Raw genomic sequence first — 24,535 nt, 5'->3', positions numbered from 1 at the left:
ACTCTAAGACATGGCATGCCTTAAGGGCCGAAACAAGTGGCATCGGAGGTCGTGCACCCTCACCATAAAACTACCAGCTCTCACCCACATCCGGATGAAACTGTACCAAATGCTGATAACAATCAACAGTAGCGTAATACAAAGTCAGCATATCTATTCCCAAAATACAGTCAAAATCTGTCATCGCTAAAATCATCAGATTAGCCAATAACACATGACCCTCAAACTCTAGAAGGCAACCCATCACTAGACGCTTAGTTACTATCTCCTACTCTAACGGAGTAGATACAACTAAATCCATATATAATGATACATAAGGTAATTTATGTCTCTTAACAAAGCGACTAAAAATAAAGGAATGCAATGCTCCAATATCAATTAAAACAAGTGCAGGAATACCACATAACAAAAAGGTACCTGCCAACATGCGATCGTTTCCCTCAGTAGCCTATTCTTGAGACAGAGCAAATACCTGCCCTTGAGTCTATGGACGATAATTAGAAAAACTCTGTGGTGCTGGCTGCTGACGTGGAAAAGTAGAAGCCTATGATACATCTTGTGATCCCGATCCACTAGCAGAACCCATGCGCTGAGAACAATCTCTTTGCAGATGTCCCTGCACACCACAAATATAACAAGCACCAGTAGCCTTCCGACACAAAGCTGCAGGATGTTTCCCACCATAGTAACTGCAAAACTCCTCCTCCTTCTTCTTCTTCTTCTTCTTCTTCTTCTTCTTCTTCTTCTTCCCAAAACGGAATGTACCATGTGAACCACAAGAACCAAACAAAGTAGTAGTAGAAAAATACATAGGTCCAGATTGCACAACAGATTGAGCCATAGGCCCAAGAGATCCACTAGGCTGTCCTGGCATCAACAATAGTTCCCGCCTGTTGTTGTTCTCCACTTGACGACAATGGTTCACCAAAGTCTCATAAGATGTCGGATCATCACAGGTGACAACTTGTGAATAGATATCGTGATTCAAGCCTTGCAGAAAGATATCATACTTTGACGCATCACTGTCACTGATATGAGGACTGAAAGGTAGCAGATCAAAAAATCGTTGCTGATATTGATCAATAGTCATTGATCCTTGCCTCAGAGTCAGCAACAACATAGATCGTGCCTGACGAACTGCTTGAGGAAAATATAGTTTCTGAAACTGCTGACAGAAATCCTCCCAAGTTACCCGTCCTCTCTCCATACGTGCCTGAGTAGACTTGGAATCCCACCATAAGCGTGCTCGATCCTATAGAACAAATTCTAGAATCTCCAGTTTCTGCTTGTTCAGTATTTTCACCACCCAATAAAGGCTTCGGTCCTACTTTCATAAACTTATTGATAGTGTAGCGATGTCTACCCTCGTGAGGACGATGTCAATCCTCATGATGATGGAGATGGTGAGGATGATGATGACCACCTTCCTGGCCAACACTACCATGGCTCTCATCACCTCTCCCGGCCATATCCTGAAATTATTTGCACATTTAAAATCCCAAATGCGCAATAATTACTCAAGACTATACTAAATCCCAAGTACTAATCCCAAAATCTAAGCATGCTCTGATACAAAAAATGTAGAGACCCTGTGAGACCTCGATTCTAATCATCTAATCTCGGAATAAACAATAATTAAGCATACAAGATCTAAGATTAAAAACAAAGGAATATATATTTTTTTTAAACAGGTGACGCGCGGGCGCGCCACCCGAGATGCGGGCGCACCTGACGCCCTATCCGGGCCTCCGAAAAATAGAGTAGGAAGTGCGGGAGTGCCACACCAGGCGCGGGCGCGCATGGCCTGTTGATTCAGCTCAAAATAAGGCTCCAAAAGTGCAATCCAACACCCGGAAAGGCTCCGACATGATTCAACTAACACTTTTCCAACAACGAAGTATTCAATTACAAGAAAGAGTAGAACATGCATCAATTCTAAGTTCCAAATTTTAAATACAAATCGAGTTTGAATACAATCTTGGTTCGATTACAAATTTTACTTCTACAATAACAAGGCCTCACTCTATCAACTTATCCCCCTAGCCATGCGATCCCTGACTCGGTCCTGCCCAACCTGTTGCCAAGCATACATACAAAGACAAAACAACAGCCGGATAATCCTGTGAGAATAATATTCCCAATAAAAGAGACAAACATGCAATATTATATAAGCATTTCAAATGAAATACATCAACTTCCAAATATTCAAATAACAACCATGCAATTCCACAAGCATGTCTCAAACTCAATTCATATGCATAAATGCAATGCATGTCTTTAAAATCTGGGATTATCAAGTCGGATAATCAAAAGAGTTGCTACTTTTGCTTTGGGATCCCGAGGACGAGATCACGTAAACAACTCACCGACTCTCCCAATCGAGTTGGTGCTACATATCTCCATCCTCTAGACTTTGGTGCAACTATAAGGAGTATGCTAGCACTAGGTGAAACGGCTACACCCAGGCCACTCACAATATAATTCCCAAACGTCTATCATCAAAAGGGCCGTCCTGCCCGCTGCTCAAATCAAGGATTCTGGCTCAAGATGAATGCAATGCAAACATAATTCAATCAACTAAATTCAAGTAAAAGCAAATAACATGCAAGTATGTGATTCTTCGGAACACTCGAATCAAGTCGGATTTGAGTCATTCGTTCCATTCCAGTCTAAGTCATCTTATACCTCTTTCAACAACATCGATGCTCCAAACCTGGAAACAACAATGATTCCTCAATCAAGATTCAGTCAAACTACCTCAATCGATAATAAGAAAACGATACTATACCGGCTACAATCTCCAAGTTGCACCAAGCTTCAATCCCGCAACTTCACTAGCCTCCAATCAATCTGTACAATAAGTAATAAGGCTCGAGATTAATGTACAACTCAATCGAAGGCTTGTCTCAAACAATTCGAACCGATAGACAATCCAAAACTCAAACCGACGGCATAATGGCTATAATCTGATCAAACCAGAAATGCAGACAGAATAATATCAATCCAATAGACTCAATTCAACCAACAATCCATCAAAACAAACCAATTCTAACAAATCATAAAACTCAACTTTCGAAAATCCCTTCAAAAATTCATAACAAATCCAAACGACGCTCTATTTCAAAACCGACAGAGAATAAACGATCTGAACTCTGCCAAGAACAACATACTCCAAACTCAATAGATTCTAACGACATCCCAAAACTAGAATGTATCTGATCGTAGAAAAACTTACGATAGAACGAAGCTCTCGTAGTCGTGATCGCTAATCTGCCTTCAGAAATAATTTCTAACGGACGGATCGAGCTCGGGATGAAATCACAAAGCTTGAAAAGCTTTGGAGTCACCTTCAATGGAGGGAGACGGCTTGGGGGGAAGGATGAGTAAAGGAGAAAAGTCAAAGGTGTTGGAGAACGGCGATCAGATCAATCAGAATTGATATCCGGTGCAGCGGAAGTTTAAAAATTTTATATGGAACGATTCCATAATGGGTATCAAAACTTTACGAATAAATTGTGTGTGTAAAAATTAAATAACATATAAATTTTTACCTCCAATCTCGAATCGAGATTATGGACACCAACAGATTGCTCTGCTCTTTTTGTATCTCCCTGGAACTGATGGACGAACTGTTCTTCAATCAGGTCCACGAACAGAGATTTAATCCCTCTAATAGATTGCACTAGAAAATCTATCAGAAGTTTCTACGAAGAGAATTAACGAATTTGATCCGTTAAACCAGACTGCAAATTCAAAATTCACAGGCTGGATTTTCCCGACAGAGAGAGGGAGGGGGCGGCCACTTTAGAGAGAAAAACAACTAGGTTTTCGAAAATTGTGACCTCTGTTATGTAATTTCTGTACTGCAATAACTTATTTATAATGTGGGCTGCTAACAGCTTAGAGCCCATTAGTCATAAGTTCAAGCCTGACAAGCAAAGCCCGCATGTTCAGAAATTAATATAAAATTCATCGTGACTCTGATTGATAAACCGATTTTACCAATGTGCACAAAAACCATTTCTGCATCTTTTAAAGTCAAGATAAATTTTCTGAATCCGAATTCAGTGATTTCCAAAAATGTCCATCCCTATGTCATTTTAGGAAATCTTACTCCTCTACTCTTAAATAAGAAGTCCCACTTCTTTGTTCATTAAATTTAACTCTTTAAATTTAACTATCTCAACGGGTATTAAAAATCCATTACTCTGTGTGATCCTCAATGGTTCAGGGATACAGCTAGCCGTGGGCTCACAACTCCTTGTGACTCGGAACAACAATTTCCGACTTGCCCATCGAATCATGGTAAGAGCGCCTAGCAACATCGCCCCAGGATTCCCTAGGTATCACTGATAGTGCCTACAAGAACCAATAGATTTTGGTTAGCGTACAGTACGGTCCCTTCATCCATATATCCCGATCGAATCAACAACCATTGGTAAATCGAGAGCCGTTCTAGATTCGATAACTATGCAACGCATCTTGAAGATCAAATAGTGACATCGCATGTGCTACTAAGAAACCAATGCTTAAAACACATCATGTACTCTGGCCAGAGATTCGTCACACTAATATCTCCTCAGATTGCATAGGATATCCACACTCGCAAGTATGTGGTAAATCCTTGACAACAAAGCATCGACTCCTATATGTGTTGTAACTGTACCCAATCCCGACACCTGATGACCCCTATAGAGTCGGTAAACGAGTCAAAGCACAGTACTAGCATATAGAGTCTCAATGATGTTTCAAGTAGTAAGGACTAATGGTGTACAACCAAAACCGCGGACTTTATCCACTCGATAAGTGATAACCACTTGGAAAGTCCGGATAGGGTAGTTCGATCATTCATCGTATGAATATCCATTTGCATGCTTTGAACATCTCTATGTTCCATACCAATGAAACCTGGTACTCGGCATCGCAAATGCTAGTCTCAATCTCGAGCGATCCTTATCCTTATTCACGGACGGCTCAATCGACTAGGAACGATTTAGAATATACAGTGACTATAAGATGTGTTTCATGATAGACATCCCCATGTACTACCACATCTTACATACACTATAGTATATTCAAGGTCTTTATCAAAACAACAATAGTATATCACAATATAACAATATGATGAAAGATAAAGTCATTGTCATTAATAAAAGTGTAAATTATATTAAACAAAAGATTGTTTATACAAAGAGTCATCAAAGCCCTTAGCCACAAGTTGGCTCACCGGGCACCCACTCTTTCAATCTCCCACTTGCCCTAAAGCCAACTAGTCATACTACGTAGACCTATTGCTTCGCGATGTTTGTCAAATAATGGTCCTGGCAAGGGCTTAGTAAGTGGATCAGCGATATTGTCTGCAGAGGCCACTCTTTCGACAGTGATGTCTCCTCTTTCCACGATCTCCCGGATGATGTGGTATTTCCTCAGTACGTGTTTGGATCTTTGATGAGTCCTTGGTTCCTTTGCCTGAGCAACGACACCCATGTTGTCACAGTACACCGGGACTGGACCAACAACTTCCGGAATAACGCCCAACTCTTGGACGAAATTCCTCTTCCAAACGGCCTCTTTAGCAGCAGCTGATGCTGCAATGTATTTTGACTCAGTGGTGGAATCCGCTGTGGTGTCCTGCTTGGAACTCTTCCAAGAGACAGCACCGCCATTGAGCATGAACACAAATCCAGAGGTTGACTTCGAGTCATCCACGTCACTTTGGAAGCTAGAGTAGGTATAGCCTTCCAATTTTAGTTCTCTTCCTCCATATACCATGAACATATTATTAGTCCTTCGTAAGTACTTAAGAATGTCCTTTACGGCTTTCCGATGCATTTGACCGGGATTAGCTTGATATCTGCTCGTGACACTCAGAGCAAATGCTACATCCGGTCTGGTAGATATCATCCCATACATGATACTACCTATGGCTGACGCATATGGTACATGTGTCATTTTCTCTATCTCTTCATCAGTCTTGGGACACAGACTTGGATAGAGAAACTCCATGACACATAGGTAGATGTCCTCTCTTGGACCCATCCATTGAAAACCGTTTCAATATGGTGTCGATGTAGGTTGCTTGAGTGAGTCCTATCATTCTCTTAGATCTATCTCTATAGATCTGTATCCCTAGAATATAGGATGCCTCACCCAAATCCTTCATCGAGAATCTACCTGATAACCATATCTTTGTTGACTGCAACATCCCTACATCATTTCCAATGAGTAGGATGTCATCAACATAAAGTACTAAGAATGTCACAGCATCCTTAACTACTTTCTTGTACACGCATGGTTCCTCCGGGTTCTTGATGAAACCAAAATCCTTTATTGTTTCATCAAATTTCTGGTTCCAACTTCTTGATGCTTGTTTGAGACCATAGATCGATCTCTGAAGCTTGCATACGTTATGCTCGCTTCCCATGGATGTGTATCCCTCAGGCTGCGTCATATAGATCTCTTCCTTAATGTTTCCATTAAGAAATGCAGTTTTCACATCCATTTGCCATATCTCATAGTCATACCAAGCAGCTATGACAATAAGGATTCTTATGGACTTGAACATTGCAACTGCTGAAAAGGTTTCATCATAGTCAACTCCTTGTCTTTGAGTATAACCTTTCGCCACCAATCGTGCCTTGTAGGTCAATACCTTACCATCAGGCCCAAACTTTCTCTTGTAGATCCATTTACACCCTATTGAAACAATTCCATCGGGAGGATCTACTAAAGACCAAACTTGGTTTGTATGCATCGAATCTATTTCCGACTGCATAGATTCAAGCCATAAATTTGAATCCGCATCAGAAATTGCTTCTTTGAAGTTTCTTGGATCACATCCAACATCGGGTTCATCTTGATCCCCTTCAAAAAGAAGACCATATCGAATAGGAGGTCTAGAAGTCCTCTCGGATCTTCTAAGTATAGGCGTGTTCATCAATGGTTCCTGAGGTGTAGGATCATTATTTTGTATTTCGGGTTCTTCTCGAATTTCTTCGAGTTCCATCATCTGGCCTTTCTTATCCAATAAGAACTCCTTCTCCAAGAAGGTGGCATTCCTTGAAACAAATACCTTTGTTTCAGCAGGATGATAGAAATAATATCCGATTGAATTCTTCGGATATCCTACAAAATAACATAAGGTGGATCGACTATCCAACTTATCTTCCACTGTCTGCTTCACGTAAGCTTTGTCATTCCATAACTCGTATGGCTTTTTGTCCACTGCTTTGGTGTGGACGTTGTTCAACAACAACACCGCCGTTTCAAGCGCGTAGCCCCAAAACGAAGGTGGAAGCTCAGTGAAGCTCATCATGGATCGAACCATGTCCAACAAAGTTCGATTACGACGCTCCGATACACCATTCAGCTGAGGTGTCATAGGAGGAGTCCACTGAGAGAGAATCCCATTCTCTTTCAGATAGTCCAAAAACTCGGTACTTAAGTATTCTCCACCTCGATCCGATCGAAGTGCTTTAATACTTTTACCTAGCTTGTTTTCTACTTCAGCCTTGAATTCTTTGAACTTTTCAAATGCTTCAGACTTATATTTCATTAAATATAAATACCCATACCTAGAATAATCATCAGTAAAGGTAATGAAGTAGGTGTGGCCATATTGAGTACCAATTCTAAATGGACCACAAACATGTGTATGGATCAAATCCAACAGATTTTGACTACGCTCAGGTTTCCCCTTAAAAGGAGATTTAGTCATTTTTCCTTTCAGGCAGGACTCACAAGTAGGTAGAGAGTTAATATCAGACATATCAAACATGCCCTCTCCCACTAGCTTGTTCATCCTCCTTGAGGAAATATGACATAGCCTAGCATGCCAAAGGTTTGCCGGGTTTTGACTATCGATTTTCCTTTTGTTTGTGGTTACCGGTTTATCAACATAATTTATTGGAACGTCTTTTAATTTTAAGTTATATAGATCGTTTTCAAGTTGTCCATTTCCAATCAAACATTCATTCTTGTAAATATTGCAAATCTCATTCACAAAATTGCAAGAATAACCATCTCTATCAAGCATAGAAACAGAAATAATGTTTTTAATCAAATCTGGAACAAATAAAACATCTCTCAAAAGTAACTTAAAATCGTTCTGCAAAATTAAATAAACGTCTCCCACAGCTTTGGCTTCAACTCTGGAACCATTTCCGAGCCTCAGCTGGGTCTCACCCATTCTAAGCTTGCGACTTCTTGTCATCACCTGCAAATCATTGCAAATGTGAGATCCACATCCGGTATCCAATACCCAAGAAGTAGTATTAAGTGAAACATTTATTTCAATATAGAACATACCCTTCGCAGTTCGCAACTGCTCTAGATATTCTTTGCAGTTACGTTTCCAATGACCGGGCTTCTTGCAGTAATGGCAAACATCCTTGGATTTTTCCATGTTTGAAGCATTTGTCTTGTACTTCTTCTCGGGTTCGGTTTTCTTGGGTGGGGCAGAACGTTTCTTACCCTTTGTACTTGGCCCCTTCTTAGCAGAAGAAGAGGAGCCCACCTATAAAGCCGGTTTATCCTTCTTTAAAGTGGATTCATATGTTACAAGCATATTGACCATCTCTTCAAGGGAGGCCTCTATCTTGTTCATATTTAAATTCACCACAAATCCGTCAAACGAAGAAGGAAGAGATAGAAGTAATAAGTCCACGTTGAGTTCATGCTCCAACACCAAATCAAGCGTTACCAACTTCTGTATGAGCCAAATCACTCGTACCCCATGATCACGGACCGAAGTCCCTTCACGCATGCGACACGTCATTAGCTCTTTTACAGTAGCGAACCTTTCAGCTCTCGATTGAGCCCCAAAAAGTTCCTTGAGTTGTACGCGAATGTCAGCAGCATTCACGGTATCCTCAAATCGCCTCTGGAGTTCATCAGACATCGAGGCTTGCATATAGCATTTGGCCTTGATATCATGGTCCCACCATGTATCAAGTTTGGCCAACTCTTCTGGACTTACATCAGCTGGTGCTTCCTTCGGAGGAGATTTTTCTAACACGTAGAGCATCTTCTCCGAAGTCAAGACAATCTTCAACTTACGGAACCATTCCGTATAGTTTGCGCCAGTAAATTTATTTTTTTCGAGGATAGAGAATAGTGGATTGCGCGAATTCATCTTAATGAAATACTGAAAAGAAACAGACAATAATCAGTGATTGTTTAATTAATTTACTAAGACATAAAATAGGCAAAATTTATTTTATGAATCTCACTCCCACTATTTTAACGATTTCACTACCCTCTAGTGAAAACGGGAAACTATTTTCCTTAGTGGGAACATGGAGTCCAATTGACAAACTATGGTCCCGAATAATATCAGCCAACCATAATTTTCAAAAGGTAGAGCCCAATTGCTTCCAAAGCAACCTCCACGTTTTTACCTCATGTCCAATAAGAGCCCAATAATATGACGCCGTTTATTGTGACATGTCAAGATGACCCATCAATATTAAGTTGTGATGGACGGTTGCCATGTGGATCCCCCAATAATATGAGCCGATCCCATGGGAGTTCCACCCAACTTACAACATGTGTCGATCCAATGTACAGCTTTCTGACGAACGGGCCCCCCCAATAATATGAGCCGGACCGTATCCGCGGGTAGCATCCCATACATTGACCGTTGATGGAAGGTAGGAACATTTAAACAATATTTAAATTTCCTCCATTTATCTTGATATCAATTTTAAATCATATTTAAAATGAGGGATTTTAATTTTGAAAATTTGTCTCATCATTTTAAAAATTTTTAATGCTTGCGGGATTCATACAATTTTGTCTAAAACATGCATACAACTATAATATCATATATTATATAGGATGATCGATTTCATTTCTAATCGACCCGTGGTTGCCAATCACGAGTCTAAGTCCAATCCTAGGTAATATGCAGGTATGCAATGCAATCCTATTACATTGAGCTTCCAATTTATATTTCTTCAGTCTTTATTGTCTGCTAGGCCCACCTCCGTCTTCAAATCTTCATCTCCCACTAAGTCTAATGTATTTATAATAAATAACCATGACAAGTAGGGGATACATTTTAAGGGGTGGGAACGGGCCATAAACCAGACCCACTTTTATTACATATGACAATTCATATTGGGCCATAAATCAGGCCCATTAATAAATCCAACAACAATAAAAACAAATGTAAATTCCTAACATACACCTACAAAATTGGTCATGGCAATCGATCATCCTTATCCAATAATATTGAATTCAAAATTAATTTATTGGATAACATGCAAAGGCAATTTAAATTAAAAGGATAAAATCATATTCCATATATAAAATCTTATTTTACATACAAAATCATATTTTATCTTTTTATCAAATAAAATCATATTTTACATATATAATCCAATTTTATACATAAAATCATATTTTACTCAATATTTCCATAAGATCATATCTTATCATCAATTGTACCAAAAATAATTAATTTCATAAAATCTGATTTAACGGATAAAATCTATAAATTTTCCAAAAATTCAAATTTATCCAAAAATCAATTTTAAAATTTTCGAACTCGAACAATTCGATCCGACGCCTCGTACCAATCAAAAACAATTTTCGATCGGACTAAAAATAGAATTTTAACATATTAAAATTTTAATTTAAAATTAAAAATTAAATTTTCCCAGGCCGCCCGGGACACTCCCGGGCTGCCCGCGCCCCAAAGGGGCTCGGGCCGGGCAGCGATCACGTCGCTGCCCCCCGGGCAGCAATCCAATCGCTGCCCGTGTTTTTGCCCGAAAAAATGTTTAATTTAAAAAAATTTATTTTGTTTCAAAAATCCGAGGCTAAAAATTTTTTGTACAATCGATTAATTTAATCGCTTGATCTGAGCAACCTGTCTCTGATACCACTGTTGGAGAACGACGATCAAATCAATCAGAATTGATATCCGGTGCAGCGGAAGTTTAAAAATTTTATATGGAACGATTCCATAATGGGTATCAAAACTTTACGATTAAATTGTGTGTGTAAAAATTAAATAACAATTATAAATTTTTACCTCCAATCTCGAATCGAGATTATGGACACCAACAGTTTGCTCTGCTCTTTTTGTATCTCCCTGGAACTGATGGACGAACTGTTCTTCAATCAGGTCCACGAACAGAGATTTAATCCCTCTAATAGATTGCACTAGAAAATATATCAGAAGTTTCTACGAAGAGAATTAACGAATTTGATCCGTTAAACCAGACTGCAAATTCAAAATTCACAGGCTGGATTTTCCCGACAGAGAGAGGGAGGGGGCGGCCACTTTAGAGAGAAAAACAACTAGGTTTTCAAAAATTGTGACCTCTGTTATGTAATTTCTGTACTGAAATAATTTATTTATATTGTGGGCTGCTAACAGCTTAGAGCCCATTAGTCATAAGTTCAAGCCTGACAAGCAAAGCCCGCATGTTCAGAAATTAATATAAAATTCATCGTGACTCTGATTGATAAACCGATTTTACCAATGTGCACAGAAACCATTTCTGCATCTTTTAAAGTCAAGATAAATTTTCTGAATCCGAATTCAGTGATTTCCAAAAATGTCCATCCCTATGTCATTTTAGGAAATCTTACTCCTCTACTCTTAAATAAGAAGTCCCACTTCTTTGTTCATTAAATTTAACTCTTTAAATTTAACTATCTCAACGGGGATTAAAAATCCATTACTCTGTGTGACCCTCAATGGTTCAGGGATACAGCTAGCCGTGGGCTCACAACTCCTTGTGACTCGGAACAACAATTTCCGACTTGCCCATCGAATCATGGTAAGAGCGCCTAGCAACATCGCCCCATGATTCCCTAGGTATCACTGATAGTGCCTACAAGAACCAATAGATTTTGGTTAGCGTACAGTACGGTCCCTTCATCCATATATCCCGATCGAATCAACAACCATTGGTAAATCGAGAGTCGTTCTAGATTCGATAACTATGCAACGCATCTTGAAGATCAAATAGTGACATCGCATGTGCTACTAAGAAACCATTTCTTAAAACACATCATGTACTCTGGCCAGAGATTCGTCACACTAATATCTCCTCAGATTGCATAGGATATCCACACTCGCAAGTATGTGGTGAATCCTTGACAACAAAGCATCGACTCCTATATGTCTTGTAACTATACCCAATCCCGACACCTGATGACCCCTATAGAGTCGGTAAACGAGTCAAAGCACAGTACTAGCATATAGAGTCTCAATGATGTTTCAAGTAGTAAGGACTAATGGTGTACAACCAAAACCGCGGACTTTATCCACTCGATAAGTGATAACCACTTGGAAAGTCCGGATAGGGTAGTTCGATCATTCATCGTATGAATATCCATTTGCATGCTTTGAACATCTCTATGTTCCATACCAATGAAACCTGGTACTCGGCATCGCAAATGCTAGTCTCAATCTCGAGCGATCCTTATCCTTATTCACGGACGGCTCAATCGACTAGGAACAATTTAGAATATACAGTGACTATAAGATGTGTTTCATGATAGACATCTCCATGTTCTACCACATCTTACATACACTATAGTATATTCAAGGTCTTTATCAAAACAACAATAGTATATCACAATATAACAATATGATGAAAGATAAAGTCATTGCCATTAATAAAAGTGTAAATTATATTAAACAAAAGATTGTTTATACAAAGAGTCATCAAAGCCCTTAGCCACAAGTTGGCTCACCGGGCACCCACTCTTTCAAAAGGAGCTATAAATATCTAACAAATCCAATATTTTCATTTTAGTCCCTCAAAATTCCAAAATTTACAAAAAGGACCCTGATCAAAATCAAGTCGGCTCTTGAACTCTGGAATCTCCGATTATCTCAAATAAAGTCGATTAAGATAAAATCGGGGCGTTACAATTCTACCCCTCTAAGAAAAGATTTTGTCCTCGAAATCAAACACGGTTCCAACACGAACTGTGTCTCTCCAATTCTCCTTCAAGTTCGTCAATCAAAAGTCGACTCATTCTCATCATAATAATATTCCTTTGCTCAGTCACAATCCAATCTTCTATGGTTTCAACTCAAGGCATAACATCTAAGTTCGACTCGTTTGATCTGGCTGTCCGTCGTTCTGAGGATATCGAACTAAATAAGTTGAAATCAGACAACAAAATCTCATCAAAGTCCTTGCCGAAAGAACGAGTGCATCAAGGATCTCTGTCTAAACTGACAGACTTCGGCAAAACATGACATCCGACTACCTCTGACAAGATCTCAATCCTCTAGTCTTGACCGAAAGTCATTCCGTACTGAATACGGTAGCAGATTCCAACAATCGGTCAATCAAATCAGATAGTAGATAAAATAAGAACAGCTCAAAACATCGGTTGCTGCATACAATTCCTCAAATAAAGATTCGCAGTCAGAAATCTCATACAATCTGATCTTCTTCTCTGTTTCCAAATCAATTCCGTCTGCCAAAACAATTTCTCTAACTCTTAAGATTAGAACAGATCACGTGAATTTCCTCATAAGACAATAGAAAACAGTTCTTCTAATCAATAAGATCGTCGCGAGCTCAAAGTCCAGATTCAGACATTGAGTCTCGAGAGTCTTCACCTGTCTCGAGGTCTAGACTAGAGTGTGATTCCTCTGAATAAGAATACATCCCAAAAATCACTATAAGAAGAGATCGTTGATCGACAGAAATTCCATTACCAGCTCATAAAAATCGAGGAAGACATTTCGATCCAAACAAAATTCAGACATCAAAGAATAGCATACAACTGCTTGGTACCTATATCTGCTATTCGATTCTCAAAAACTCTGAAAGATCAGCACAATTCTCATTCCAAAAAGATAAGAAATCAACGATAAGAATTCATAGTCTCAACTAATTCTTCTGAAAGATCTGATTAACAGAAGTTAACAACACTACTGGAGTATTCATCAATTCGAACGATTCAACAATTTAATAGAGGCACGTGAAACATATACATATTCTTCAATAAGAAGGCAAGAGACTCGCCAGTATCTAACAGTCCAATAAGAAAAAGGAAACTCAATATCGAACGATACCTGATCTGTCATGATCGGGTGCAGCCTGAGTCTGCTGATCCTCAAACAGAGCAAAAACTCGTGCCTGCTGTCTGGGAGGTTGGCTTCCATACTGATTACCTTCCTGAATATTCTGCTGCTGAGGTTGGAAAGAGTGGAAATTAGGTGCTTGCTGCTGAGGCTGAGTTGTCTGTCTCGAAAAACCTCCACTCTGAGCTTGCTCAGGGACACGCTGAGGACACGTTCTTGCAAAGTTCCCCTCCTGGTTACAAATATGATAGCTTCCAAAAATACCTCTACACTGATCACTGGAGTGACGACCTCCGCAATTGGCACAAGACATGCCTGACTTACCCGAACTCTGTCCTACTCCAAACTGCCTCGAGCCAATAGAGCTCGAAGAACTGGTTTCGTGCTTCTTAAACTGCTTCCCTTTTGGATGATAGTAGTCCTTCAAATTACCTCCACTGCTACCAGCTTCAGAACTCGGTGTTTGGTTCTGAAATTGAAAGGACTGGTTCTGGTAATACGATGGTTGGTTCTGGTATTGAGAAGTTTGTGCCTGAAACTGTCCTTGCTGCTGCTGTGGCACAAACTGACCTCCTCTCTGTCTCCACAAACCTGCTTCAGCTCCTTTTGCATGATTCATGGCATCCGCAAAATTATCTGGCCTAGCCGTGTTTACCAGTGTGAAGATGTCAGGGTTCAGACCATTAATGAATTGATCCGCTTTTGCTTCTTCGTTGTCGGCAATGTGCGGTGCGAATCGCAACATACTATCAAACTTGGCTACGTATTCCTCAATGTTCTAGTTCCCTTGTCTCAGATTTGCAAATTCGGCTCCCTTGTCCTTTCGGTACGAAACTGGGAAAAACCGCTTATAAAACTCAGACTTAAACTGATTCCAGTTAATATTTGTACCTCGGTTCTCCATGGACCTCTTCGTCATGATCCACCAGTTCTTAGCCACACCTCGAAGCTGATAAATGATTAACCTGGTTCGGCGGTCATCAGAATAGTCAAGGGAATCGAACAACTGATCAACATCATCCAACCAACCCTCACAGTCAACTGGATTTTTGGTACCCATCAACAACAGCGGATTAAACGACTGAAACCTCTTCAGCAAGGTTTCCATAGGCGTCGCTGTAGCATCCAACCGATCAACCTCAGTACTAGCTTGCTCAGTCGCATGAGTAACTGGCGGTGGGTTCCAGTTAATAACTTGTCGAGGACCCATCTGATAATCAAAGGTTAGGTTACAGGATATCTCAATCGCTGCAATTCTGTGCCCTTGCAACCTCTCAGAATTCCAGATACAGGTGAAATACAGTTCATATCTCAAATAATTCATGCTTTATAATTCAAGTCACAAAATCATGTAACTCGAATAATTCTCAACAATAAAGCATGCTCGCATGATATTTAAATAAATCAATTTAAATAACTCAATCACATGCGAGAAATCAATTCATGCGGACTTGATCTACCCCGCTCACTTCTAAATTTAGTCCAAGAATCTTATCTCTCTGATACCACTTAATGTGAGACCTCCATTCTAATCATCTAATCTCAGAATAAACAATAATTAAGCATACAAGATTGAAGATTAAAAACAAAGGATTTTTTTTTTATTTTTTTAAACAGGTGACGCGCGGGCGCGCATGGCCTGCTTATTCAGCTCAAAATAAGGCTCCAAAAGTGCAATCCAACACCCGGAAAGGCTCCGACATGATTCAACTAACACTTTTTCAACAACGAAGTATTCAATTACAAGAAAGAGTAGAACATGCATCAATTCTATGTTCCAAAATTTAAATACAAATCGAGTTCGAATACAATCTAGGTTCGATTACAAATATGAATTCTACAATAACAAGGCCTCACTCTATCAACTCATCCCCCTAGCCATGCGATCTCTGACTCGGTCCTGCCCCAACTGTTGCCGAGCACACATACAAAGACAAAACAACAGCCGGATAATCCGGTGATAATAATATTCCCAGTAAAAGAGACAAACATGCAATATTATATAAGCATTTCAAATGAAATACATCAACTTCCAAATATTCAAATAACAACCATGCAATTCCACAAGCATGTCTCAAACTCAATTCATATGCATAAATGCAATGCATGTCTTTAAAATCTGGGATTATCAAGTCGGATAATCAAAAGAGTTGCTGCTTTTGCTTTGGGATCCCGAGGACGAGATCACGTAAACAACTCACCGACTCTCCCAATCGAGGTTGTGCTACATATCTCCATCCTCTATACTTTGGTGCAACTATAAGAATTATGCTAGCACTAGGTGAAACGGCTACACCCAGGCCACTCACAATATAATCCCCAAAACGTCTATCATCAAAAGGGCCGTCCTGCCCGCTGCTCAAATCAAGGATTCTGGCTCAAGATGAATGCAATGCAAACATAATTCAATCAACTAAATTCAAGTAAAAGCAAATAACATGCAAGTATGTGATTCTTCGGAACACTCGAATCAAGTCGGATTCGAGTCATTCGTTCCATTCCAGTCTTGGTCATCTTATACCTCTTTCAACAACGTCGATGCTCCAAACCTAGAAACAACAACGATTCCTCAATCAAGATTCAGTCAAACTACCTCAATCGATAATAAGAAATTGATACTATACCGGCTACAATCTCCAAGTTGCACCAAGCTGCAATCCCGCAACTCCACTAGCCTCAAATCAATCTGTACAATAAGTAATAAGGCTCGAGATTAACGTAGAACTCAATCGAAGGCTTGTCTCAAACAATTCGAACCGATAGACAATCCAAAACTCAAACCGACGACATAACGGCTATAATCTGATCAAACCAGAAATGTAGAAAGAATAATATCAATCCAATATACTCAATTCAACCAACAATCCATCAAAACAAACCAATTCTAACAAATCATAAAACTCAACTTTTGAAAATCCCTTCAAAAATTCATAACAAATCCAAACGACGCTCTATTTCAAAACCGACAAAGAATAAACGATCTGAACTCTGCCAAGAACAACATACTCCAAACTCAATCGATTCTAAAGACATCCCAAAACTAGAATGTATTTGATCGTAGAAAAACTTACGATAGAACGAAGCTCTCGCAGTCGTGATCGCTAATCTGCCTTTAGAAATAATTTCTAACGGACGGATCGAGCTCGGGATGAAATCACAAATCTTGGAAAGCTTTGGAGTCGCCTTCAATGGAGGGAGACGGCTTGGAGGGGAAGGATGAGTGAAGGAGAAAAGTCAAAGGAGCTATAAATTGAAAGAGTAGGTGCCCGGTGAGCCAACTTGTGGCTAAGGGCTTTGATGACTCTTTGTATAAACAATCTTTTGTTTAATATAATTTACACTTTTATTAATGGCAATGACTTTATCTTTCTTCATATTGTTATATTGTGATATACTATTGTTGTTTTGATAAAGACCTTGAATATACTATAGTGTATGTAAGATGTGGTAGAACATGGAGATGTCTATCATGAAACACATCTTATAGTTACTGTATATTCTAAACTGTTCCTAGTCGATTGAGCCATCCGATAATAAGGATAAGGATCGCTCGAGTTTGAGACTAGCATTTGCGATGCAGAGTACCACGTTTCATTGGTAGGGAACATAGAGATGTTCGAAGCATGCAAATGAATATTCATATGATGAATGATCGAACTACTCTATCCGGACTTTCCAAATGGTTATCACTTATCGAGTGGATAAAGTCCGCGGTTTTGGTTGTACACCATTAGTCCTTACTACTTGAAACATCATTGAGGCTCTATATGCTAGTACTGTGCTTTGACTCATTTACCGACTCTATTGGGGTCATCAGGTGTCGGGATTGGGTACAGTTACAACACATATAGGATTCGATGCTTTGTTGTCAAGGATTCACCACATACTTGCGAGTATGGATATCCTATGCGATATGAGGAGATATTAGTGTGACGAATCTCTGGCCAGAGTACATTATGTGTTTTAAGAAATGGTTTCTTAGTAGCACATGCGATGTCACTATTTGATCTTCAAGATGTATTGCATAGTTATCGAATCTCGAACGACTCTCGATTTACCAATGGTTGTTGATTCGATCGGGATATATGGATGAAGGGACCGTACTGTACGCTAACCAAAATCTATTGGTTCTTGCAGGCACTATCAGTGATACCTAGGGAATCATGGGGCGATGCTGCTAGGCGCTCTTACCATGATTCGATGGGCAAGTCGGAAATTGTTGTTCCGAGTCACAAGGAGTTGTGAGCCCAGGGCTAGCTGTATCCCTGAACCATTGAGGGTCACACAGAGTAATGAATTTTTAATCCCCGTTGAGATAGTTAAATTTAAAGAGTTAAATTTAATGAACAAAGAAGTTGGACTTCTTATTTAAGAGTAGAGGAGTAAGATTTCCTAAAATAACATAGGGATGGGCATTTTTGGAAATCACTGAATTCGGATTCAGAAAAATTTATCTTGACTTTAAAAGGTGCAAAAATGGTTTCTGTGCACATTGGTGAAATCGGTTTATCAATCGGAGTCATGATGAATTTTATATTAATTTCTGAACATGCGGGCTTTGCTTGTCGGGTTTGAACTTATGACTAATGGGCCCTAAGCTGTTAGCGGCCTACATTATAAATAAGTTATTGCAGTACATAAATAACACACAACAGGTCACAAAATTATTTTCGAAAAAAAACCTATTTTTCTAAGTGTGGCCGCCGCCCCCCTTTCCCTCTGCTCGGAAAAATCCAGTCTGTGAATTTTGAATTACAGTCTGGTTTAACGGATCAAATTCGTTAATTCTCTTCGTAGAAACTTCTGATAGATTTTCTAGTGCAATCTATCAGAGGGATTAAATATCCGTTCGTGGACCTGATTGAAGAAAAGTTCATCCATCAGTTCCAGGGATATACAACAAGAGCAGAGCAATCTGTTGGTGTCCATAATCTCGATTCGAGATTGGAGGTAAAGATTTATAATTGTTATTTAATTTTTACACACACAATTTAATCGTTAAGTTTTGATACCCATTATGGAATCGTTCAATATAAAATTTTTAAACTTCCGCTGCACCGGGTATCAATTTTGATTGATCTATCACCGCGTTCTCCTACATAAATATCTAACAAATCCAATATTTGCATTTTAGTCCCTCAAAATTTGAAAATTTGCAAAAAGGACCCTGATCAAAATCAAGTCAGCTCTTGAACTCTGGAATCTCCGATTATCTCAAATAAAATCGATTAAAATAAAATCGGGGTGTTACAGACCCTGCATGGAATCACCTACTAACTGGCAATTAATATCATGCATTAAACTTAATAAAGCAAAAATGCTTAACAGAGTAAAACGTGCGGAAACATAATCAATAACTTACATATCAGATTAGTAAATTAAACATATCTAGGCTTAATACTGTAGTGATACAACCATATCGAAAAGCTTAAAAGTAAACATTATAAAACATTTATACAGCTAAACAAATCCTGTTGTATAAAATCCCCTGAAAAGCTCCGGCTCCCTAATCATGCCTCGAGCTACCGGATCCATCCATCCCACGACCTGCCCCGTGGAATAGGGTGTCAAAGATAACAATTATGACGTGAGCGCTAACGCCCAGTACATAAACATGAGTACACGTATATATATGATGCATGCAACATGATGATTGGTAAAAGGTCATATGAAAAGTCATGCTCAGTACCGGCGCCACATGAGTGCTGCCACCGCACGGATCAACCTCTGAGTGCAACCAAACTCGTCTAGTACACCAGAGTAGTCAGACATACATGTCCCCGCCGTCGCGGTACTCTTAGTGACAGACTATCAAGTATAGAGCTGAGCGGCTCTATAATCAGGTATAACAAGGTATAGGCTCAATGTGTATGTGCACATGATATATGAATATAGAAAGCGATAAAACATACATCATGCCACATAATAATGCCAAAAAAAATGCAACATATAAACATGTACACTAGCTGGCAATCTCAGTCAATGTGTACGTACCTCTAGGCTAGTTCGAGTCTAATAGAGTCCTAGGTTCCAAGCCTATATTCATAAGTTCACCGTATCACTACACAAGTTCTATAAGTCTTAACTAAGCTAATAAGTACTCCCAAAACTTAAATAGATTTCCGGACCATACCTTCGTCCGTAGTAATCCCTTTGGAGTCACTAGTCCAGGATGACTAAAACCACGCCTTGGTTATTCCAGAACCTCTATAATAACCGATAGGGCCCTCAAGTATATATCTCACACTTATATAACTGAAAAATGAAACTCAGAATTTGTAATCAGAAATGAATCTGAAGACCCCTATTTATAGACCCCAAATTCGGTCAAGTTCGGAGCTTTCGAACTCGTGTTCGGGTCATCCAATCCAACTCACTGTCTGCATGCGAGACACGCCGAGTTTGGACCATCCGATCGCCACTTTGGGCCATACGAAGTGTCCTATATCCAACACTTGTCAAAATCCATGGCTGAGTAATCCTGCCTGCTTTGAACAAGGGAGTTCGGGCCGTCCGATCCTGGTTCGAACCGTCCGAATGTGCCTAACTCCGAAGTCAACATGTCCTTCTTCGGAGCCCCCGACTTGCTGAGTTTGGATCGTCCGAAGTCCTCTTCAGACCGTCCGAGCTGGCTTAGATATTGAAAGTCCAATTCTTGATTCTGAAGTTTGATTAAACCCCGGAATTGGTTAATTACTAACCCTTAATCACGTTTAACATAATATTATCATAAAATGGGTTCTGGGTTACTACAGACGCCATAGTTGATAGGAGAATATACGAGTACCCCGCAAAGTCGCTCTCTTAGAATGGTACTGTATATTCATGGCGCCCTGAGTAGAAATTTTTACCCAGTATTTTAAAGTCATTTTCTTGCTGCATATTAGTTTATATATCATTACTTTCGTATTGAGCGTTGTCGCTCACGCCCCTGTGTTTGGTATATTTGGGTACCTTGTGGCGGGCAGGTTTAAGGCTGGACGGTCCAGGTGACTCGCAGCAGGGTTGAGGTTGTTGCCTATTGCAGAGAGAGTTTAGTGGTAGGGTTTGTTACCCTAATACTTTCTATTTGGTTGTATAAGAGTATTTATACACTTTTGTTATCGTCGGTTGTATTCTGCCGATTGGATTTGTTGTATTTTAAATTATCCGCTCCTTACGCTTTAAGTATTTATTGCATGCACTAATTAACTCTGATTAGGTAGTGAATCCGGGTAGGGTCACTACATTTATTGGTATCAGAACTGTAAGGTCCAAATCCACTAAACTCACTTACGATGATTTTAAAATAATTTTTATGATTTTATGCCATAAATTGTTTAAGTTATGATTTAATGATTATGGTTTCATGATATAATTATTTTATGTTTAACGCTTTCGATTAAGTTAATGGTTTCAGGTTGAGTTTGATTTTGGAATCATGGGACGAGGCTAACCTACGAACGAGATGATAGAGCGTATTTTTACGAACGTTTTAAGTATAATATTGATATGTTTTTGATGTATGAGTCAGGGGATGGTATTTTTATCAGACGAGTCGGGACGGGTGACTGACTGCATTTTAGAGATGAACACACATTATGTATTGAACGATCATTATCCTATCTATCTACCCGGTTCCCCACCCCATTACTTTATATGTCCCCTTGTTCCCTTTACTCTCTCTTCTTTCCTATCCTTTACACGATTCTTTCCCCTTCTCTCCATTATATCATCTTCTCCTTCTTGTTTCTTAATTGAACCTTCACGGTTCTTCAAGAAAGTCACAAGCCAAAGTTCCAAATCTCGTTCTTGGTGTGGTTAGCTCGTTGCCAAGAATCCGAATCAACTTCGTCATCATTTCAAGGCAAGTACAAATTTAAAAGATTTTGAAACCCATTCAAGCTATTATGTATTTTGATATGAATTGTTGTGTGTTGAGATATGTATGCATGATTTTCATGAATTTCACGAGCATGAAGTTATGATTTTACGAGATCGTGAAGCGTAGGTTGTTCTTGTCAAGTACTTGAGTTGATTCAAGAGGTTCATGCTCTTTTAAGATTTTAATGTTTTGAAGTTAGTTAAACCATGTTCAATTACAAGAAAATGAGCTTTAATGATTTATGTAGTTAGGATTTTGATTAAAAGAAGTTTATGTTTGAAGTTTGAAGTGTTGAAGTTGTGTTTGGTGGCACTGGATTACCTATACTTGTTATGATTTTGAGGATAACAATTTCGATAGTGATCCAAATAATATGAGGCCAATTATATTTGAAAGCTAGCTTATATATCTACAACTTTCATGTTTTGAGTTTTGTCAAAATCATTTTGGAAGATTGGTCAAAGTTACCCCAAAGTGTGTCGAGTGTTGTGATTTTTTGGCAGTAACACATCTGGGGAGAATGAGCATAACGTTTTACTGCAAACTCCAATTGAGGTGCGATTTTCGGCATTAGAAAACCAGGATCCAGAGCTACAACTTTCATGTTTACCACTTTTTCAAATTCTGAATTAAAAATAGAGTTTCGGAGCGAGCAAGATGAATCATTTGCGCAGGTCAGGCGCGCCCTCGCTTAGAAGTTGAGCGGCCGCGCCTTTCCTTCGAAATTCATGATTTTTTTTATGTTATTTTAGGGTCCTAAATTCATGATTATGATCTTCTAAGGCTTATAAAATATATTTAAGAGTTTCTATGCAAAAAGTTTCAAGTTTTAAGTCAAGAACAACAAGAATGACTTACGTGGATCGATTACGCTATGTGATGCATGTAAATGTCTAAGTTTCATTCATGAAACCTATGTTCAATATGAAAGTATGATTTTTATCATCTATGACATGCATGAAGTAATTGAGTAAAGTTTTATGTTCATGAAATGAATGTTATGACGGAATTTACGATGAAACAATGATGTTTCATAATGAATGAAATGATATGATGAATGATGTTAAGATGAAGCATGATATGATATGTTGATGCATGAAAAGATTTTGATGTCTTATGTGTCTTTGTGGTGGCAAACACGGGATTGGTGCTCCGGTTTGGGCTCCGGAGAGGGCCTTTCCAAACATGGCTCATGAGACAGATAAGTACACGGGACTGGTGCTCTGGGATGAGCTCCGGAGAGGGCCTTTCCAAAGAACGAATGTTATGAGGCTTAGTGCCATATGCTTGTTGATCAACAAGAAAAGGATGAATGTGCCCATTATGACGGTTGCCACAATTTCGCATAATTCGTCACCAAATGATGAGTTTATGTTATGTTATGTTATGGGTTGTAAACAAGTTTTATAAATTTTAAGGTTTGGATTTGGTTTGTAAACTATTCTGAAATGTTTTAAGTAAGGTTTGATGTATGCATACATCTTTCAAAAAATTTCTTTTCCGCGTTATTTTAAGGTTATGTTAGTTTTGTAACATCTTCATCGGTTGAGGGTGTTACAGTTTGGTATCAGAGCAGTTCGATCTGGGTTTTCTTGAAACATTCATGCATACTCGCCACGACTCCAACGCTCCGTCTTCATGTCTGTAAGTTATGATGTTTATTCGATTATGTGTATGATAATGCGATGAGATATTGTATGCATTTTACATGTTAAAGTATATTTACGTATTGAATCGTGACTGAGCGGTGTGGATAATATTGGACTTTAGGACTATGGCATCACGTAAGGGAAATAACACCAACGCCAACGCCAATGCCGCTAACAACAACCATAATGATTGCGGGCCAGATAGTGAGAACAATCAAAACAACCAGTTTTTGGCGGGATTAACTGCTATGCTTCAAGAGCAAAGCCGTGCTCAGGGAGCTCAAATCCAATAGTTGCTTCAAGCCTAGACAGCTAATGCCGGAAATAACCATCCTGCAGCTAATCAAAACCCTATCTACAAAAGGTTCTTTGAGTTGGGACCACCTGAATTCAAAGGAGAGACTGATCCTTTGATTGCAGAACAATGGTTCCAAGCTATGGAGACTTCTTTTGAATTCATGCAGATCACGGATGCGGATAGATTGAGATGTGCTACCTATGTAGTGACCCTTACCCGGATCACCTACTAAACAGAACTTAGGCATGCAATTAACTTAATTAAACAGATATCAGAATAAAACTGCGGAATCCATAAACAATATACAATCCCAAGTAAAGGAATCTGTAATTTATCCAATATTATACAACAAAATCGAATAGCTGTATAAACTCAAACAACAGTAATAAAACCTAAGCGAAGCTCCAGCCGGCCAACCGCTGACTAGCCCCTCCTGGATCCACCCTCCTCGTCCAATCGCAAACCTGCCCAATGGAATAGGGTGTCCAGAAAATACAGAGTACGAGACGTAAGCATAAAACGCTCAGTGCGAGAGTATGAGTATACATGCATGCAAAGTGAACTCCCTATAGACTCCAGGTCAAGGATCAGATAACAGAGACAGACCGGGCCCTGGCATGTAGCACGCTGTGCCGTCGCTTCAGGAGGTGGCTCCCATA

Source organism: Henckelia pumila, chromosome 1 (assembly GCF_033568475.1).
Source record: "Henckelia pumila isolate YLH828 chromosome 1, ASM3356847v2, whole genome shotgun sequence".
NCBI classification, from domain to species: Eukaryota; Viridiplantae; Streptophyta; class Magnoliopsida; order Lamiales; family Gesneriaceae; genus Henckelia; species Henckelia pumila.
Note: the sequence above shows the minus strand (reverse complement) of the source record.